The 22,171-nt window shown below is 43.1% G+C and overlaps 1 protein-coding gene across 1 annotated transcript in view; it reads left to right on the top strand.

Annotated features, from left to right (window-relative positions):
* Window positions 1-22,171, top strand: part of LOC111873827 (serine/threonine-protein kinase 32B) — an 82,970-nt gene that overhangs the window by 12,772 nt on the left and 48,027 nt on the right. The gene's annotated exons all lie outside the window — the stretch shown is intronic.

Genomic DNA, 22,171 nt, shown 5'->3' with positions numbered 1-22,171 from the left:
AGCTCGCCTACTTCATTCTCCTCGTATTGAATTAACTTGCTGATATTAATGAATGAATGTATGAGGGGTAGGCCTTTTTGGGCCTTGAACCGTGACCTATAGTGGTCTATTGTGCTTCCCCTTTTTATTATCCCCTCAGCAGTCCCGCGCTTGGAATGAAGCGCAGGATTTTGTACGTGAGGGCGTCAAAATAGTCACTTGGTTCCAAAAAGTACTGACCCAAATGACGTAGTTTTAAATAAGCTAAGTCCTCACATTCGCACAGGATATGTGTGGCTGTTTATTTATTCCTTGACACCTCTCACTATTGGGACTATCACTTAGTCCCAGTTTGAACAGGTGTCCTTTGAGGTGACAGTGTCCTGTAAGTAGTCCTACCACCAATCGTAGCTGGTTCCTGTTTAACTTCAACAGTTCCTTTGCTCTTTTAGCAGAGGGTCCTTGTATGAGTCCCTTGGCTTGCCTGAGTCCAGTCAAGGATCCCCAGTATTTCTTGTACTTCATATTTGTCCAGTCCCTGATTGCCTTTCTGGCAACTCCTATAGAGATGCCACAGGCTGGTTCAGGTCCTATGAATGGATGTTCGGCTCCAATCTTAGCTAATTGGTCTGCTGTTTCGTTTCCAGCAATGCCCCGACACCCATATCAGTTGTACCCTGTTATGTTTGGCTAGTTCCATGAGGGTTTGGTGGCAATCCCTGACCAATTTTTAGCTGATCTGGTGTTACTGATATTAAGTTTGTTTTGCGGCAATGCCAATATATAGAATTAGGCTTAATTTTCGACGTTTTGGACATCCTTACTCTCTCCATTCTAAAGGGAGCCAGTGTAGCTTAGTAGGTGTAGCAACTAGGCTATGTGTTGGAAGACCGAGGAATCGGATTTCTATTCCCGGAAGGAGCAAAGGACTTTTGTCTTTACCTTTTCCATATCGTCGAGACCGCATCTGTGGTTCACACAACTTCCTATGCAACTAGTCATGGGGGTTATATTTTGAACGGTTCTGATGATAGCATACAACATTTCTGATTACTGGGAGTTGTAAAACTGCAGAGGCGTGAATCTAACCACTGACCTCTCTGTCATGCGGGTTTTCATATAATCGTGCTCAATTTTACTCTTACTTTGACTTCGGCAGACCGCCTCTGTGGTCTAGTGGTTAGAGTTCCTGGCTACAGATCCAGAGGTCTCGGGTTCGATTCCCGGCACTACCAGATTTTCTGAGAAGTGGTGGGTCCGGATCGGTGTCCACTCAGCCTCATGAGGATAATTAAGGAGATATTTCAAGGAAATAGCGGTTCCGGTCTAGAGAACCGAGATTAACGGCCGTGGGGATGCGTTGCGCTGATTACGCGACACCCTCTGTCCGCTAAAGTTGACAATAACTTCGCCGACAAGCACCGGTCGCTCGGTCGGTATAGTTCGCTTACGGACTACAGAATACGAATTTTGTTTTGTTTGTTTGTTTGTTTTTGTTGCCTTCAGCATGTTGCCCTAAAAAGGGAGGCAGATGTATGCATGTAGCCCTCATAAGGGAGGCAGAAGAATGCATGTAGGATTTTGATAGGAACGCAAGAAGGAAAGAGACCACTAAAAAGAACTAGACGTTGGAGGGAGAATAATATTAAAATGGATGTTAGAGAGATAGGATCGAGTGGAATTGACTAGATTTATCTGGCTCAGGATAGGGACCAATGGGAAGAACATTTGTGAACACGGCAATGAAATTTCGGTTTCCTTCAAACGGGAAATTCTTGACTGACTAAGTGACTGGCGGCTTGTCAAGGACTTAGTTAGGCAGTTAGTTACTTCAAGGGGACATGGCCAATCCATGGCCTTTGCCGATATTTATTTCATTCTTGCTCGGCACATTGATTTCAACGTCCTCTTTCGATTTATCTTTACAGCGTCGTGTTAGGGCAGTAGAGCACTCAGATGCGAGATTTTTATGAGGGAGGGGGGAGAGGGGAAGTACTAAAAAATTGCGCAGACTCACTCCATCATTTCCAAACCTCTCCCGAGGTTACTCTCGTCACGTCTATGTAGTCTGCAATTGATGTGTTCTTTTTCTGTCAGGTTATTGCAATTCTAAACTGTTGCTAGTGGGTTTTCTCAGCCAATAGAAAGGAGGTATAGGTAAGGTAAAGTTGTCTCTGTGCTTAACTAATTAAGCACTACGCCATGAAGGCGTATGGGGGATTGGATGTAGAGACCCACATTTTCTTGACCTCGGCACTAGTGAGTGGCCAGTTTCACGCCCCGGCCGCTTTACCCCGTGGGAAACAACAACCGGTACCCACTAAATAGGACGTGGGGTGGATCTCAGAACCGGTCTGAGCTAGATGGAGAAGTGAAAATTCTTAATCCTACCGGGACTACAACCCGTAGCCAGTCGCTATACCGACTACGCTATCCCGGCTCGCAAATAGAAATACAGAGCGTGTATACAGTGTTATAGAACTTGTTTATTCACTTATTTAGACCTACCTGTTTGGAGCGCAGGTAGCTCAGTCGGTGTAATGACTACGTTGAGTTGAACGAGTGGATAATCGACGCTCGATTCCTGGCAGTGGCAAAGATTTCTATCTTATCCACAATGCCCACACCGGCTCCGGTCCACGCCCAGTCTACAATCCAAGGGTCCCCGGAGATTAAGCGGCCATCCAGTTCTGAGGTTAAGAACGCATGGGGCTATTCGTCCACATACTTATATATTTTCCTAGTGTTGTGCTTAATTACGTACAGAGGTAACTTTTCCTTCTCAATTTTTTACTTGTTTATTACATTAACGATCCTTAGCAGTGGACTATAATATGTGGATCCTATTGTCAGGATCACTGATGAGTAAAGGAGCTGGATGCTGATCATAGTGCACGCTCGGTCTGAGGCAGGAAATGTCTTCGCCCGCTCGAACTCTGGGATCGTGTGTTCGATTCCCATTCAAGACATTGATGTCTGTCTTCATTTATTCTGTGTTTGTGTAGGTAGTGGCCTTGCGGCAGGGCTGATCCCTCGTCCAAGGAATCCTACCGACTGTCTTAGGATTAAGAAACTGAAGTGAAACACAGCGTTTCANTTTCCTAGTGTTGTGCTTAATTACGTACAGAGGTAACTTTTCCTTCCCAATTTTTTACTTGTTTATTACATTAACGATCCTTAGCAGTGGATTATAATATGTGGATCCTATTGTCAGGATCACTGATGAGTAAAGGAGCTGGATGCTGATCATAGTGCACGCTCGGTCTGAGGCATGAAATGTCTTCGCCCGCTCGAACTCTGGGATCGTGTGTTCGATTCCCATTCAAGACATTGATGTCTGTCTTCATTTATTCTGTGTTTGTGTAGGTAGTGGCCTTGCGGCAGGGCTGATCCCTCGTCCAAGGAATCCTACCGACTGTCTTAGGATTAAGAAACTGAAGTGAAACACAGCGTTTCACAGATGTCCTATGCTCCAAGTGGGAGCAACAGAGAGAGAGAGAGAATCAGGTATATGTGGAAGGAAGCGATCATAGTCTAATTTAAGACATATTTTATGAAAGGGCCGAGGAAAACCACGAAAGCCATCAGTAAGGATATCAGGTCTTCAGGTAGATATTTGAACCTGGGACCTCCCGGATAATAAGCAGGTGTTGCAGGTCTACGAAGAGCGACAAGAAGCCATATTAGTACCCTGCATTGTTTATCCATCAAATTCTCTTGACGGCCGACGAGGTTCTTACCGTTTTGACAGGCACATCCGAGCGAGTTTTTTACTTTATATGCTTATTTTCTTCTTCTTTTCGCTTCCTCCTTTCTTCCCTCACAATCCCTTGACAGCACAAATGTCTCTCTACTTGTCCCTCTCTCTGCCTGAACTTCATATCGATTACGTGTCGCGTACACAGCAATGTGTATTCAATTACTAAAGGTGTCGAGGCCTATACCCCATTCGGCATGTCTATGGAATATGATGGGGTACCCAAAAGAAACCGAACTATTTTTTTTTGTGGGCAGAGCTTTTGTAGTACCGCGTTTTGCCACTATGAGCGCATAGAGCTAACATTCCTGAGTCGATAAGCCGACTACCGTTGCTTCAGAAGGTAAGGACTAGTTTCGGCAGAGTTTATAGTGACAACTGTTTTGTGTGATCGTCGTTTTTGCAATGGCTATGTTTCGTGAATTTTCGTGAACAGCGTGCGGCGGTGAAATTCTGCTTTTTGCTCGGGAAAAGTGGAACAGAAACTCTTGAAATGTTAAAAACGGCGTACAAGGACGATGCTATGGGGAAAACTAAATATTTGAGTGGTTTTCCCGTTTCAAAAATGGTGAAATGTCAATTGATGACAAACCTCGTTCTGGTCGTCCTTCCACGGCCCGAACACATGAAAATGTTGAAAAAATTCGTGAAATCATCAAGGAATATCGACGACGGACAATTGAAGAAATTGTGGAGCTGATGGGAGTGACTTGGAGCTCAGCGGCCAGATTTGTGGCAGTCGGGTGACTGGGTTTTCCATTATGACAATGCCCCTGCTCACATAGCCCTGTTTGTACGACAATTCTTGACCAAAAATGGTATGACCTCCTGTTCCTCACCCTCCATACTCACCCGACCTTGCCCCGTGCTACATTTTTTTTGTTTCCTCGAATGAAAAGAGACATGAAAGGAAAAAACGACGGAGGCGCTGTCAAGCATCTCAAAAGTTGAATTTAGACAATGTTTTGAAAAATGGAATAAAAGACTAGACAAGTATATTAGTGTAAGTAGAGAGTACTTTGAAGGGGATTGAAGGTTTGTGCTTAAAATTTGAATACATAAGTTTAAAAAAAATAAGTTCGGTTTCTTTTGGGTACCCCCTCGTACATGTAAACAAATGCGAGGCATGTAGCAAGTCGAGTTAAAAGCGAAGTTCACAACGGGACGACTATTCCTCAAAGTGTCTCAACTTACTTACCTACGTAGGCCGCGCCATAGCTCAAGCGGTTAGTCGCTGGCTTCCCACCGCGGCGTTCCGGGTTCGATCCTGGGTCTGGTCAAGTGGGATTTGTGGTGGACAAAGTGACGCTGGGGCAGGATTTCTCAGAGTACTTCGGCTTCCCCTGCCAATATTCATTCCACCAATTGCTTCAAAATCACCCTCACCTATCATCTGGGGCTAGTACAATAGGCCAGAAATAGCCGCAGTACAAGGAACTTAGTCCCACCCCACTAGCAATAAAAAAATAATACCTACTTACTTACTCATGGAGCTGATCCCTTCTCGAGAAGTTAATAATTGTGCAGGGACTCAAGAACTTCCCAGCATTTTATGGAACCCGAAGGTTCAATACCGTGTTCACAAGAGCCCTCCACTGGTCCCTATCCTGAGCCAGATCAATTCGATCCACACCATTATATCTCTAAGATCCATTTTAACATTTTCCATCCACCTACGCCTTGGTCTTCCCAGTGGTCTCTTTCCTTCTGGCTTTCCCACCAATATCCTCTATGAATTTCCTCTTCTTCCACATTCGTGCTATATGCGCTACCCACCTTATTCTCCTTTACTTGATCATTCTAATTCAAAATGTCTTAACTTAGGTAGCTAAGAGCGGCATCGCTTGTGTTCCACTGCCGTGTCGCTGATGAATTGTTTAAATGTATTCTGTAGACATCCTGAATGGGGTGTAGTCGCTGTTTTATTGAGCGCCAGCATATGAATGCCGACAGTAATCCTGTCAGAGGCAACATTCTATGACATGTTATCACACGGAGGGACATGTTTCACTTAACAGATGAAATTAACAGCTGAAACAAACGTGTCACACCTTCCAGAATGTACATTTTCCAAACAATTTTACTGTGATTGTACGTACTGCATCAATATTGATTTTCATTTATTGCACGTGCTGTTAGACTTAATCAGCAATAGAGATACAATGCTACATAAAGTCAGAAATTATGTTACCTTGCCGGCAATGTTATTTTGCAGCCCACACGGATGTATTGATAAAGTTTTTCATATGGTATTTAGAGAAACATGCCAATCACATGACCGCGCTGTCTGAGGCATGAACTGTCTTCGCTCGCTCGAACTCTGGGATCGTGGGTTCGAATCCCACTCGAAGCATTGATATCTGTGTGCGTTTATTCTGTTTATGTTGTTCTGTGTGTAGGTAGCGGGTATGAAGAATGCTGATCTCCCATCCAAGGAATCTTAATGACTGTGTATAGGATTAGTGTATAGAAATTGAAAAAGCGGCGAAAGTTCAACAAAAGAACTATAGAGCCATAGATAGAGTTTAGAGAAATGTATATGGCGCTGAAAATAATATTTCTAATACAAGTTACAGACCATGAATATGCCTGATTTTATATCGTGTACCAAGTTGCCATTTGACGTGTCGCTTGTGTAGAAATCTGATGACTTATACGAGTGTGACACCCGTTGAAATTTCAACGATGTCGCATCACTTGTTATACAGGCCTTCGTGCCGTTATTTTCGCTTGCTTTCTCTCGTGTTCCTTTCCATTCTTACATGTTACAGAATCATACATCGAGACTAACGTTAACGCCATCTCTCACAAATAACACACACAAGTAGTCAATCGTAAACCTTATATTTTTTTTGTATAGTATTCTTATATCCACATCAAAAAAATATCATTAGTCGCGGAATAGACACGATACACTGAAACAAAAAGAAACTGCTGGTTCATTCGTGATATACTTCATAGTTTACGTTCATGCACCATGTTAATGCTTGACAGTTAGTTGCAGTCGTAACCGGAAANGCATAAACGTCCAGTATTGTTTCATGTGTCGGATCCTTGCAGCTGCGGACCTTAACCAGGTATTTTAGGGCTGCTCTTGCCAAAATACTTGTAGAAGATATGCCTGTTTGTCCATACTTCTAGTGGGATTTGAACCCATGATCCCAGTGTTCGAGTGAGCGAAGACAGTTCATGCCTTAGCCCGCGAGGCTGGCCACTGTGATCGGCAAATATCAGTATTTTGTTGATGTAATATTCAAATAGATTCCAGATTACAAATGCCACACGTGGCAACATGTACTTTAGTTTCCAAAGACTGTCTGGGGGTCGAGGCAAGGGATGAACCTATACGAATCGCGTCTGGTGCAGCGTAGAGGAAATTAATGTGCCAACAGAGTGCGCTAGTCCTGTTGCTGACAGGAACGATACATTTCTCTGGACACTGCACTGAATCATCTCTGTGTGGTCTTGAGGCGTAAATCCTCTAGAGGCAAGAAATGCCTTATCTTGACAGACGCGAGAATCCAGTAGCACTTAACGTAGGCCTACGCAAGAGAGATATCCTGAAAGTAAAGATACGAAGTCCAGAAAATATTTGTAAAGCTTTTTTTATTCACTTGTAACACTTTTACAACACACCTTTATTTACTTTTCAGCATAGTCACCATGGATCGCCGTGCACTTAGCGAGCCTGAGAACGAGTTCTTTTATTCCAGCGTCGTAGAGCTGTCCCGCCTGCTCTCTTAGCCATGGAGCTCAGTTCTTGACACTTTTGGAGAGTGCTGATGAATTTCATCGATGAAGAAAGTCGTCTTCTGGGTTTAGGCACCGAGTATTCTTCGTTTTGGCCGACGTTTCGGAGGAAAGTAGTGCCTCCATCTTCAGAGCAGTTGAATGGCTTGGAGGCGCTACTTTCCTCCGAAACGTCGGCCAAAACGAAGAATACACGGTGCCTAAACCCAGAAGACGACTTTCTTCATTGTCATCGCCATGAAAACCTCAAAACTTACAAGTTCATCGATGGTTGAACATCTGTCAGAGCGAATGTTTTCATCATTGTTTTGATGATTTCATCAGTGACAACGGATGGCCTTCATCATGAACATCACTTCTTCCCGCTTCAAATTCACGACGCCATTTTGTCACGTTTTGCCTGTTCATAACATCTACGCCATAAACAGAAACAACTTGGCGATGAATTTTAGCAGCAGCTTCTCCTTTCTCCTGAATAAATCGAATTATTGCACGAACATCACAATTAGCGGGATTTTATATTGGCACGGCCAATTTAAACACACACTGCGAGCAAGTTGCCGTGACTGTGCCGTGACATACGGCTCCTATCTCACACGTAAGCACAGCAATTTGTATTCTTACTGGACATGTATCTTTGCTTTCCGGATATCCCTCGGAATATCCCGTACCCTGATAACGGGCCTCGACGGTAATATGACCACCACGACTGAAACAAACGTGTGTCGTTTACAATGGCGACAAACGCAGGAAGTGTAGCTGTTGTGGCTAGAAATGAATGTTCTAGACATCAATAACTTGTAGTATCGTGTCGCACAGAATATGCTATGCATTTTCCAGTGGAGTATTAGGGCTGCCAAACACCAACTGCCTCAAGGCAAGCATCAAGACATGAGACAAAAGACGCAGTCTTGCTACATTCGTGATTCGTCAGCATGAACCTGACGTCAGCATCACGACTCAGACCGGTGTGCGGCGGTTTTCATTATCTCATTCATTTCAACTGTGCTCCTTTCTTTGCGTCACGTCGTAGACATCGTGTCTTGACGCATGCCGGTGTGCGGCCTATCTTAAAGTAAACATGTCAGATTTCTTTGTACCGATCAATTTGGTCTAACCGTAATGCTTTGGATTTGTACTAGGAGATACTCTATTCAAATGTTGGCTGGGGCACCGGTTACACACGAAAAGATTTTTGGTGCGTTTTACTCAGTATCTCCAGTCAAATCATGGGATAATAACTTCATTAGGCCATGATATCTTCCTTCCAAATCCCTTCCAGTCCATTAATCATCATATCATTAGGCGTTATGTAGTTTATATACTGACAGCTTCGTAAAGTAACCCACAAGAAGGATGTCATGGTAAGAGAGTCTAAATTCGCAACGAAATATAGTATCCAGAGATAATACTAATAGTACTCCATAAGTGATTCTGTTATGCCACATTTGGAGTGCCGTACATGAAATGAGAATGTCACAGTTCGTTTCAGAAAGGAACAGCAAATGATCAACAAATTAGGAAATGGCTGAAACTAAATAAAAACTCTGTGGTTTTAGTCCACAAAGGAACTATACCGATCGAGCGGCCGCCGCTTGCCGGCGAAGTTAGTGCCAACTTTAGCGGATAGAGGGTGTCGCGTGGTCAGCGCAACGAATCCACACGGTCGTTAATTTCGGTTTTACTCGTATAGACCGGAGCCACTATTTCCCTGAAATAGCTTCTCAATTATTCTCACGAGGCTGAATGGACCCCGTTCCACACCCACTACTTCTCAGAAAATGTGATAGCGCAGGTAATCGAACCCGGACCTCTGGATCTGTAGTCAGGAACTCTGACCACTAGACCAGTGTTCCTCAACCTTTTTCTACTCGCGGCACACCATGAAGTATCCATGACTCAACACGGCACACCAAAATGTTATTCTCCCCAAAAACGCATGATATCAGACAATTAATATAAATACGTAACGTGATCAACTTAACTATAATATTATTATTTTATTATCATTAAACAGAAATCGACGCGTGCATTTATTAACAATTAATGAACTTTAATTAACAGTAGAGTGCAGAAAATACACTTCTATTACTATTAAAGTAAATACAGTAATTCTACTCATACACTCAGTGTGATACTTGCGCCTGCGTAGCTGCACACAGGCGACTGATCAGTGGTGGAATCGTTGACAACGCAAGTCTTATTCCTTCATCGATGGATTTGAGCCGCTCCCTCTTTGATGTCTTAATTTCAGTTAACGTCGAGAAGGCCAGTTCATATAAATATGTAGTTGAAAATGGCAATAACATATTAACAGCCATCTCGGAGATAGCCGGGTATCCACTCCTTATTGCCAACCAAAACGTATCCAAAGGCACTTCGGGAAGTTTTAGTTTCAATGTTCTGTCTGCTTTTAAATATGCGAGCTCCTCTTGTATATTAATCGGAAGATGTTCTGAATTCACAACAAATGGATCGCGAACCCAGTCGAAATCTTGTACACTCTCTCCGAAATACCTATTGAATTTCTGCTGCAGCATTTCTAAATGTTCCTTAATTGTGTCCATCACCACTTTATTGCCGTCAGCAAGTGGCCATACAGTCGGGGACATCTCAAACGACCCATCTGTAATTCTCTAACTAGCAACCAAAATTTGTGAACTACTTCAGAGCAGAGCTGTGATAGAACTGAAACAATTGTAAAACTCGGGATCTCTACTCTTCAAACGGAAGAAGTGACACTATACCGACTTATTTTTGAAATATTTATAATTTTAAATGAAGTCCAACAATCGGTGGGTGCATCGTTACAGGAAGAAAGTCATAAAGTTGAAGAAGCTCTAACTTCTAACAAACAGGGGCAAATACCGAAACAGCCTTATAAAAGAGAGGAAAACCCATGCTAATCCCTGCAGTTTTGGGGAAATGCACATACACAGAACATGCGGCAAGCATATTAAAGAAGCCGCGTAGATGCGAGAAAAATAAAAATAAATAATTTACGTTTATACAACATTACTGTACATAAAAAATCACAGCATGTCCTAAAAAGAATAAACAAGCTTCATCTTATTTAATTAGTGCAGTGGCTGAGAATAAAGCACAAGCACATGAAACACGGTAACTGGGATAAAATAAAACGAATAAAATTCGACAATTAATTTCTTACAATAGGTAAAACTTCACGTCACACCTTTCACCTTGTGACGGCACACCGGTTGCGGAACATTGCACTAGACCACAGAGGATGTGTGGCTGAAACTGAATACGTACATAAATATACAGAGAGAGAATGGAGAAGTACACAAATAAAGACTGAAATACAGAAATGAAGGAATAATGGAAAAGAACAAAGAAAAATTATGATAAAATTACGGGGGAGAATAAACTAGTTTAAAATTACAAATATTGTGTTCCTGGACATTATCCATCGTCCTGTTTTTATTGAAAAAAAAACACGAAATTTCGGAGACTGGGTTACCAGATTAATTTAATTGGATACTTACTTACTTACTTACTCGTGGAGCTGAGCCCTTCTTGAGGAGCCGCAAATTCTGCAGCTTCTCAAGGATTTCCCAGCATTTTATGGAACCCGAAGGTTCATTACCGTGTTCACAAGAGCCCTCCACTGGTCCCTATCCTGACCCAGATCAATCCAATCCATACCATCCCATTCTATCTCTCTAATGTCGATTTTAATATTGTCCACCCACATACGCCTTGCTCTTCCCAGTGGTCTCTTTCTTTCTGGCTTTCCCACAAATATCCTATATGCATTCCTTCATCTCTTCGGTTGAAATATTCTCATCGTCCTGTTTTCAAACACCCTCAGTCTATGTTCCTCCCTTAATGTCAGAGACCAAGTTTCACGCCCATACCAAAAAAGTGGATTGGATAGGACTAATTAAATCGAACTGAGGCAATGTGGACGCCAGGCTAGAAGATGTGAAGTTCTGGCGAAAATAAATGAAGACTGCGTAAGAAATGATGGAAGCCAAAATAGATGCCAATAACGGGAAGTTTTGAGGTCCTGCGAGATATTGTCGTCTCCCGGATGGATCTCCCCCGAACCAGGCCAGAGACCATGCAATAAAAAGCGCGACGACTGATTTCAGAAGCGGGACAGTGGCAGGATATGAAGGCAACGTTCCAGAAGCCACCATTTTCGTAATCGGAGGACAGAAAAATTTGGACATCCATCGAAATCTCGAAATTGCACCACAATAAATCAGAAGGCAATGCAGCTCCTGCAGTTCACCGTCTCGGTGCACGTGCTCTCCCTCCTCGCGAACACAGACAAGGGTCAGACCTTCGGACATGTTCATTTACAGATCAAACTGTTCTTGGTCTTCCGCTTTTCCTTACGACTTCCGGAGTCCCGTCGTCCCCAGGGTTCATTCTGAGAAGATTCACTCCATTCTTTTCAGGAGGTCTAGGGCCGTGCCATAGCTCAGGCGGTCAGTCGCCTGATTCTCACTGCGGCGGTCCAGGTTCAACCCAGGGTCAATTCATATGGGATTTGTGATGGACAAACCGGCACTCCACCAAATGCTCCGTACTCATCTATCATCCGAGGCTGGTATATTAGGCCAGTTAGTGACCGACGTACGGTCTCATCCCACCCCAAGAAATTAATTCCAGTTAGTCTAACCAGCTCTTTTGATATTGTAGCGTGTAGTATCCTTACTATGCAATATTCGTGACATGGGTGCTTATGCCAGACCCGTTTCTAGGCAACGGCTACGTAAACACGTTCCGCGCAACGGTTACGCATGCAACGAGAATGAACGGTGTTGTCTACGCGGTCCGTGCCAAAGAGTTATAAAGAAGAGAATTGGGGCAACCCAGTCAGTTGATAGTTGGAAGACAGTTCTGTAAAAGACTTGAGCACGGAAGTAGACAAATAACCATTGTTAGAAGCCATTACCAGGAAACATCCAGTGCAGCAGTGATTTGTAAAGCGTGGAGATTTGCGATGACGCTGTAATTACTTGTAGTTGCGAGTCGTGAGTGTAAGTGGTCAATAAATCGAGTCACCAATAAAAACCCCGTCTATAGTCACACACATACTACGTGACAGTATAGTTTAATGTCTTCTATTAGGGTGTTCAGTCTTAGCCTATTGCAAATGCCAGGATTTCTGTGACGACCCGGTCTGGTAAGGACTAATAATGGCCTCAGGAATCAAATGTATGCACATTTGTGTACATGACCTTTTGTTACAAACCCTTGTTGAAGGGAAGGAAGGGGAGGCGTGTCATGTTGCATTGGTATTGACTCTGATAGTGCGTGCTAGTGACGTAATGATTGCGATACAAATTCGACGCGATAAATCAAAAACTGTTGATGAAGCCGTTGGATTAGCGGGTCGCTCCGTGTCACCCAGCCTCTCTCTCTGTTGGCACGCTTCTCTCTAATGACCTGATTCAGGCGTTAGTTACGCCCTGAAATGGCGATAATGCACCGAACTCTTGCTCCGTGCACCCGGAAGTTACGCTGAGACCCACGGCACAAGGAAGGCTTCTTTCCCTGTTCATTGTTGTTCACTTCTCTCTCCTTTTTTACTGTTATTTTTCTCTTCTTTCCAGCCCACGTTTGTCTTTTCTGAAGAACCTGGATAACTCAATGACTGGCTACGGGCTGTAAGGACGGGGTTCGATCCCCTGTAGCGAAAAGAGATTTTTCTTTTCAGTATAGCGTTCAGATCGGCCTTTGGGCCCTTTCCTAGGGAGTAAAGCGGCCGGTACGTGAAGGTGACCACGGCCAAATAGTTACGATCTTTACCTTCATATTTTCCTGCTTTTAGACTCGTAGGTATATATCAATGTTTCGGAGAAACATACAGGCTCCATCTTCAGACTAAAAGACTTGGAAGATGGAGCAGTATATTTATGACGATGCAATTGTTTCGGTTCAGTTTATTTTAAGAAAATCCAGGGAGATGTAAGGGTGAATAAGTTACCTTCAACTGGCAGATATAAACGAAAAAATTCGCGCCGTCACCTGAGAAATAATGCCTTGTAATCCGGTGGAAGTCAGCCTCTGTTTCCGACGAACTTATCGCCTCCTTCATGTTGGTTTCTTGCTTGGCTCACTCTTCGATGAAGGCACGTGTGTCTCTGAAACCTTGATTCAGTTTCAACGGACTGCACGGCGTTATATCCCAGACGACAGAACTCGACATAACCACCGCTGTGAGTACCTCAAATCTTACATTGTATTTATTTCTATCATAAAGAAAATGTATTAATAGCCTATAAACCTGTATTTCTGGACTCCAGCTTTCACAATCACTTTTTTCATAACTTGTACTCTAGTGGTGTACTAGTCAAGGTGGATGAGGTGGGCAGAGCATGTAGCACGAATTGGGGAGAAGAGGAATGCATATAGGATATTGGTGGGAAAGCCAGAAGGAAAGAGACCACTGGGAAGACCAAGGCGTAAGTGGGTGAACAGTATTAAAATGAATCTTAGATAGAATTGGATGGTGTATATTGGATTGATCTGGCTCAGGATAGGGACCAGTGGTGGGCTCTTGTGAACACGGTAATGAACTTTCGGGTTCCATGAAATGCTGGGAAATTCTTGAGTAGCTGCAGATTTGGCTTCTGCTCAAGAAGGGCCCAGCTCCATGAGTAAGTAAGTAAGTAAGTAAGTAAGTAAGTAAGTAAGTAAGTAAGTAAGTAAGTAAGCTACGGTCTTTAATTGGGAATCAAGAAATTTGCTGACGTTTCGAAATATTTCTACTATTTTTATTTGACAGTGTGTGGTTGTGGTTAAACCACAGCGTCGAATACACACGGAGCGAAACAACCAGTTCCTCTGGATTAAAGTATGGGTCAATTTAATTAACTCGCTTTCATATATTGGAAACCTCCTGAAACTAATTAACTTTATATTCAGCCTTATAAATATCACTGCAGTCTCCTTGCTTAGAAACAATCGACACCTTCATTCTGTCTCTGTATTAGATAGAAACCAAGTGACAGGAATTTGCATTGCGGTCGTAGTACTTGGTTCCGAGGCTTTGAGGGTACATTTTGAGTGGAAAAACGGTCTCAGTAACACATTTGTTCTCCATCACCAGAAATGAACGCCAGGCATATTATTTAAGGTTTTCACAGTGATGACGACGATTTATGTTGTGACCCTGTGGGTTATGACACCATGAAGTAAGAATCTTTCGGAGACAGATTACTACATCCATCTTCACGGTGTTTGTGATTTTACATATCTCATTACTCTTCATGACCGCCTCTGTGGTCTAGTGGTCAGAGTTCCTGGCTATAGATCCAGAGGTCCGGGTTCGATTCCCGGCGCTACCAGATTTTCTGAGAAGTAGTGGGTCTGGAACGGGGTCCACTCAGCCTCGTGAGGATAATTGAGGAGCTATTTCAAGAAAAAAGCTGCTCCGGTCTAGGAAACCGAAATTGACGGCCGTGGGGATTCGTTGCGCTGACCACGCGACACCCTCTGTCCAGTAAAATTGACACTAACTTCCCCGATAAGCGGCTGTTACTCGGTAGGTGTAGTTCACTTGCAGACTAAAGCCACGGAGTTTTTTTTTTGTGTTACTTTACATATTGTCGCCTTATAGGTTATAACACCGTGCTTTAGTTTAGTAGGTGGGTACGAATATTTCATATAAATATACTGCCTCCATCTTCAGGGTTTCCCTGATTTTACGTGGGGCCTTCCACATTAGTTAGCTCCCATACTGTAGTCCCCTAGTATATGATACCGTTTTTTAGTCTGGTAGATACGAATATATGACTTCCATTTTACTCTGAAGACGACAATAATATATTCCTCCGAAATATTGGTAGCCACCTACCAGTCAACAACACAGTATCCCACGGAGATTAATGAACTACATGAAATCACAAGGAGCGGATTTGTAAAGTCTCTTTAATGGAGTGGGTGATGTGCTTCCAGTCTTGGTGTTTTGAAAGCCTGACATGGAAAGGTTTAATAATAAATTAACTGCATTCCTCTTTGCTTCAGGGCTCCTTAAAGGACTCTTTCCTATTATTATCCAGGAGGCCCGTTGTTATTTGCTTTTGTGATGAAGTTTCCATACATGTGTGTTTGTAGTTCGTCTCTTTGGGCCCCTTGCAAATGCTTCTAGCGGTTGAGTTGGTTGGCAGATGGCGCAATTCCCTAGGGGAAGCTGGTGGGAAAACATTCATCATATGCGCCTTTAGACAACAGCGACACAAAGAACACGTCACGTCAATAGTTCCCAACCGTTCCTGAATCAGGGACCGGCAAAACAGAGGTGCGTTTCCCAGTAGCGGTTCCCAGCGTCTCACACTGTACGATACAAGCAAGAGTCTATACAGATGGCATTTTCTAACACATCTAAACGTGTTTATGTAAGTTGCTGAAAATGGGGATAACATGTTCTCTTCGAATTCTTTGGTGCCAATTATCAGACTTAACGGTGTCAAATAATAAAGAATTTCACAATTAAAGTTTTACTGCCGCGAAAATCCCAAATCTCTTTTGTTTCTTAGCTCCCTCTTAGTATGTTTTCTCCTCCTCTCTTTCGTCTCTTCCTCTACATAACTATTTATCTTCCTCTGCCTTAGCTTCTTCATTTTTCGTCTTATTTTCCTTTTGTTTTCTTGCTTCCCTTGTTCTCCTTTATCGTCCTACTTTCGTCTGCTCCATCTCCTTATCTCTCTTCGTCCTCTCTCTTCTATATCTTCATTTTCTTCACTTTCTGTCTTCTCTCTTTCCCTCCTCAACTTCTTCTTATTCGACTAGTCTTCCTTCCTCCGTCTTCGTCTTTTCATACTTCAATATCTAGATCCGACTATTTGTGTTTCCTCCACGAGAACTTTACACCGGCCAGCGAGTGACCAAAGGACAAACAAAAAAAAAATCCTTTAGGACAATGAGACTCCATTCTGTTATATTCGGTTTCTTTAAGTATTTAATATTCCTGCATTGTAGTATCATAAACTGATTTTAAGTCTAATTTAATATTTTCAGTTTTATACTTTTCATATGTATGTGTGACTCCCGATGGGGTTTTGATTGGTGAATGGATTTATTGATCACTTATTCACACTACTAAGAACTACAAGCAGTTACAGCGCCATCGCTAATCTCCACAATTCACAAATCACCACAGCACCCCCTAAGTTTTCCAGTCTGATGTGTCTTCGCCATACGTTCCCTGGTAGCGGCTTCTAACACTAGATATTCTTCAGTTTTACTCGGTCAAGTACTCTCCTCACAACCTCCCATACACAACCGACTTGACTACGCCGAGAGTCAGAGTCAGAGTTACTTTACGACTGGCGGTTTACCGCCAATCATTTGTATTAGCGACCAGCATTCTTTTTCAACTGACTCCTTGTTTTCATAGTCCTTATGTAACATCCCTTCTGACAATAGGATGGGTCTGTAATTTGCAATTGCTGCTGGCCCTCTCCAGCACAGTGATTCTTGGTTCAGAGCCCCACAGGACCCATGAAAATATTTTACTGTCTGACGGGTCTTGGAGCCTTCCAAACTACACTCTACACTATTTAAAGACATGTCTCCAGCTTTTATGCCGTCACTTAACTCAAGATCTTAGTTAGGCACCAGAAGGCGCAATACTTTAATAAATGGATGCAACATCCCAGCTTCTCCTGAGGAAAGGAAATGAAATGTGTGTTAGACGAACCCGCTAGGACAGGGACTACAAGACTTCTTGCTATGTCGGTCTGTGTTGGCAGAATTCCGTGTACTTGGTAGGCATTCGGGGGATTGGGAACGTTTTATTTTATTTTATTAAATTCTGCCCACACTGCAGATTCTCCACTGCACAAATCGACATGTCAGTCGGGAGCTTAGCAGAATCCTATCAGACTTATCGTTCGTTAGGATTTGGTGTCCTGTATATAGAGGGAATTGAATTTCTCATCTCAGATTCTGCAGATATGTGAGATGAAACGGGGGGGGGGATGAAATGACACGTTTTCAAGCATAGACAAAATTTTAATTTAAAACGACGCTAACATAAGAATTTTGCATTGACTGCGGCCCCCAATCGAAGAGATCCAGTCTCGTCACAACCCCAAGAATAAAAGGAAAACGTATTACAGAGATTTGTTCGATGTAGGGTCTTGCGATTAGGGTAACACACTATTCTTGATCTCTGCACTTTGCAGCTGGTTGTGTTAAGAAATCACAGTGTATAGGGACCACTTTCGCAACAATTTACTCAACAATAAAAATAAAACACGCTAAATATCAATATTAATTTAGGGTGGCTATGAAGGACCGAGACCACTGGGAAGACCAAGGCGTAGGTGTGTGGACAATATTAAATTGACCTTAGAGAGATAGGATGGGGTGGTATGGATTGGATTGATCTGGTTCATGATAGGGACCAGTGGAGAGCTCTTGTGATCACGCTAATGAACCTGCGAGGGTTCCATAAAATGTCGAGACATTCTTGAGTAGCTTCAGAATTGGCGGCTCCTCAAGAAGGGCTCAGCTCCATTAGTACGTAAGTAATACCACAATACACCTATATTGTACTGTACTGTAGTGCACTCTACTGCACTGCGCTGCGCTGTGCTATACTGTACGTACTGTATTATACTGTATTTTACTGTGCTGTACTTTGCTGTACTATACTGTACTGTACAGTGCTATACTATACTGTGCTGTACTCTACCGCACTGTACTGTACTGTACTCTACTATCTTTTTCTTTATTGGCTGTACAACCTTGCATGAGACTTGGCCTCCTTTATGGTCGTTCTCCATTGGTTCGTCTCCAGCACTTCCGGGTTTGTTCTCTGCTGATTTCGCAACAGAATATTCTTCCAGGGTGGAGCCATTAATGCCACACCCAACACCCTCACCAGAAGGACTAGAAACTACATTCGTCTGGCCCCTACCTTTTCACCTGTCTGACATGTGTGGCCCTACCAGGAGCTTAGGCTCTCGCCGGCATAGCTCTCCGGGTCATTGGGGCACGCAAACTTCCTCTCCACATAACTGCGGTAGTCTTCTAGGTGGATACTATACCACACAACCATAAATTAATGCTGAAAATTGTTTCTGTTTTATATTTATTGTTAAGTCAATTGTTGTGTAGACAGACACCATATACCGTTATTAATATTGATGTTCATTCATTGCAGACACAAATTTATTGTTGAAAGCTAATCACATTATAGAGATACCCTACATACGCGTNAGTGTTTCTATAGAAGGCAAAATTAAAGCCATAAAAAATCCTGTACAATTCTAGTACAGAATTTAACAACACTCGTTCAATACTTTTCGACAAAAAACACATAGAGCATGACTGCAAAGAGCGTGCAAAACTAGCAGTGTTCCTGTCTGAAGGTCATTACGTGTACTCATATATAGGTTAATGAAATGCAAATTAATGGGAGTCCCCCATATCGAATTTCAACAACATCTGTGGAACGGATTATGGGTTGAGTGTAGAGCTCCACTGAGGTCCGCAATGCAAACTAGGCTTTACTTTGGGTCAGTGTGGCAGTAAACCAGTATTTCTCCACAGTTTTCAGTGGAATCGCGAATTTCAACAGGATCAGTGAAACAGTTATGGGGACAGAGTGAGAAGGCATTTTTACGAACATACGTAAGCAAAGTTTCATCTTCCATCAATATGGCTTAAAAATTCTTGCCCGCCAGTTTTCGATGGAATTGTATTTCAAAAATATCTGCAAAACGGTGTATGGGGTATAGGGACAGTCCCTTTATGGCCTTGTGCAATAAACCACGCTGTAGACGCTTAAAATTATAGGCTTATTTAATCGTTTGTCAATATTGTCACGTGTGTGGGTGTGATTATGGACGGAGTTGGGATTGGTTATCGGATTTATTCGACTCCTTGATACAGTGCGTGACCACATTTTACAGCACACTCTTACACACACACACACACACACACACACACACACACATTAGTGTCCAGTCACGTCTTAATTGTCGTTGCTTGGTTGCGGCTTTCAACGGCAGACGTTCACCTTCCTCTATGTTTCTGAACTGTCCTGGGCCTCAGCTACCAGATTTTCACATCAAGAGCTCACAACCACTGAACTCAATAGTCCTATCACTAACTCTTTCACTCCACTGACTGACTCCACTAACTTATCTTGCATATAACATCTCGGCACGCACCGCGTAGAAAACACAGCTCCTCTGTTCCAGAGCATTTACTGCCGTGGAATTTTTGCGCTCGTGTCTGTTTGGTGGAGCAGTTGTCTAGCAAAGAATCCACGTGCCACGATAAATTTTGATTTATCATTTGCGCTTGAAGTAAGCGAGTATTTCGCGGAGCTCGTAATTCTGTTGTGGGGTCTGGAGCAAGGCAAATTCTGTCACCGTAGGTAAAGACGAGAGGGGTCCAGTAGATCCTGAGGCTCGTGGTTTCCAGATGTTGGAAATGCGTTACGTAGCATGACGTAACTCTCTTTGGTTTTAACCAATAGGAGTGCCTACATTCGATGCAGGGGCGAGGAACTCTGTTCCCGTCCAGCCATTTGCCAACGAGGACCTGGTATTAGCGTCGGACGCCACTGCTTGGAGGTGATGCGTCGCTAGTACGAATCGTTTCGGGGGAGGAGGGTGTTTTTTATTTCAACTCCACCGGTCAAAGTCGTGCTTTGCGACTTCGGAAATTCGTTATATTAAATTAAGACCAGTAGTGGCTGAATTGAACCACCTCTGTGGTCTATTGGTCAGAGTTCCTGGAATGAGATCCAGAGGTCCCAGGTTCGATTCCGGGCGCTACAAGATTTTCTGAGAAGTAGTGGGTCTGTAACGGGGTCCTTTCAACCTCGTGAGAATAATCGAGGAGCTATTTCAAGGAAATAGCGGCTCCAGTCTAGAAAATCGAGATTAACGGCCGTGGGGATCCATTGTGCTGACGACGTGGCACTAACTTCTCCGCCAAGAGGCGGTCGCTCGGTCGGTATAGTTCGCTTGAGGTTTACAGACCACTGTTTTTTTTAGTGGCTGAATTGACGCGAGGCAGGAATCGAACACATCATCCTGCCTCGTGGCTTCTGGGAATTAAGTAACTCATTGTTAAGAATATGAACTGGTGAAGTTTTTTTTATTCTTATTCTTTACAATCTACATCATTACAGAGTATTAAGTAAATGTGTTGTAGGTGGTTAGCTTGCAAGGGAAACATCCAGTGATGTTTCTCCTACATGTAGTCTATTTCATTGATTGATGATGTCTTGGGGCCATGTTCTGTTCAGTCTTCTTGTCACTGGACCGTTGGTGTATAGCTCTTCTATTAATTCGTTGTCATGGTTTACAGTTTGGTTTTTGTACCTTTCAACCATTCTTAGTATTTCATTTTTGAAGAAGGGTATCTTTAGGTCGTTATGGAGTGTAGGCTTCTCCTCACATACCATGGCGCGTCTGCAATTGCCCTTAGTGTTTTTGATTGTAATCTCTGGATGAGATTGATTATCGACGGCTTTGCACATCCCAAGAGTTTAAGACCATAGGACCAAATAGGTTTCAATATAGCTTTGTATAGTACTATTTTGTTAGTCATAGAGAGCTTTGATTTTCTATTGAGAAGCCAATACATTAGACGATATTTCATGTCAAGTTGAATTGGTGAAGTAAAATTGTGGCTTGTCGTTTGGCACATGGCCTGTGTTTCCCCGTTCATGCGACCCCTGAGACATGCTCAGACTTTTACCAGCGGAGTGATCTGTCCTTACCCATCCACACCTCAGCTAACGCCGCTCAAGCAGGAGGTCGGGTTCATTTGGATGGCTGCAACGCATTACAACGGATCGATAAGGCTCAAAATGGGGACTGCCCGACAAATTCTACTGAAAATCTCCCATGTCGAAATTTAAGACAGTCTGTAGGATGAGGTTCTCATAGCCATGCTTATGAATAGTACTATCTTCTGGGATATAACGCCGTGTAGTCCCTTGAAAGTAAACCGACATGACGGATGAACTTATCGCTTCCATCTTCAGGGTCGAATAAGTCGAATAAGAGAGCGTGAAAGCAGGTGGCAAGAATTTCTTGAAAATGAAGGGATATTTATGTATAAAGTAACGTAAAAAAATAAAGTAAAGCTGTCCCTGTAACAGACCGTGAAGGCCCATAAGGTTGTGAGATGTTGAGGTTCCCACATTTTCTAGACAATCGGCACATAGATGGCGGCAAGGTTGTCAGCTCTACGCGCCGGCCGACCTTTACCTCCAAGAATATTCCTGGTACTCTTTTCTGTTACAGGCTGAGTCGATCCCAGGGCCATAGTGCGGCCGGAAGGATTAGGTCAATTGAAAAAATCCAATGACCTCATCGGGACTTGAATCCGCGACCTTCCCTCTTGTAACATGGTGCCTCAACCAATTACGCTACCGCGTGCCCCCGATATTTATATATAGAAGCCAAAATTAAATTCGCCAGAAAACATTTCTCATGTTGGTGTCTTGCTCGGCTTATCCTACCCTGAAGATTAAGGTGATATGTTCCTCCCTAAACGTCGGTTGACTTTCAACAGGCTACATGACGTTCTGTCCTAGTAGATAGTACCCCTTAAGAAAAATCTGTCCAGCTTTTTTCAAGTACTGATATTATTTCAAAGATAGACAGACATGACTTTAAATAAGTCATTTGTGTTGTCCTGTATTTACACTTTCCCTGTTTATACTTCGGTGCC

This window comes from Cryptotermes secundus, unplaced genomic scaffold (genome assembly GCF_002891405.2).
Source record: "Cryptotermes secundus unplaced genomic scaffold, Csec_1.0 scaffold215, whole genome shotgun sequence".
Lineage (NCBI taxonomy): Eukaryota > Metazoa > Arthropoda > Insecta > Blattodea > Kalotermitidae > Cryptotermes > Cryptotermes secundus.
This window is presented reverse-complemented; position numbering and strand designations above follow the sequence as displayed.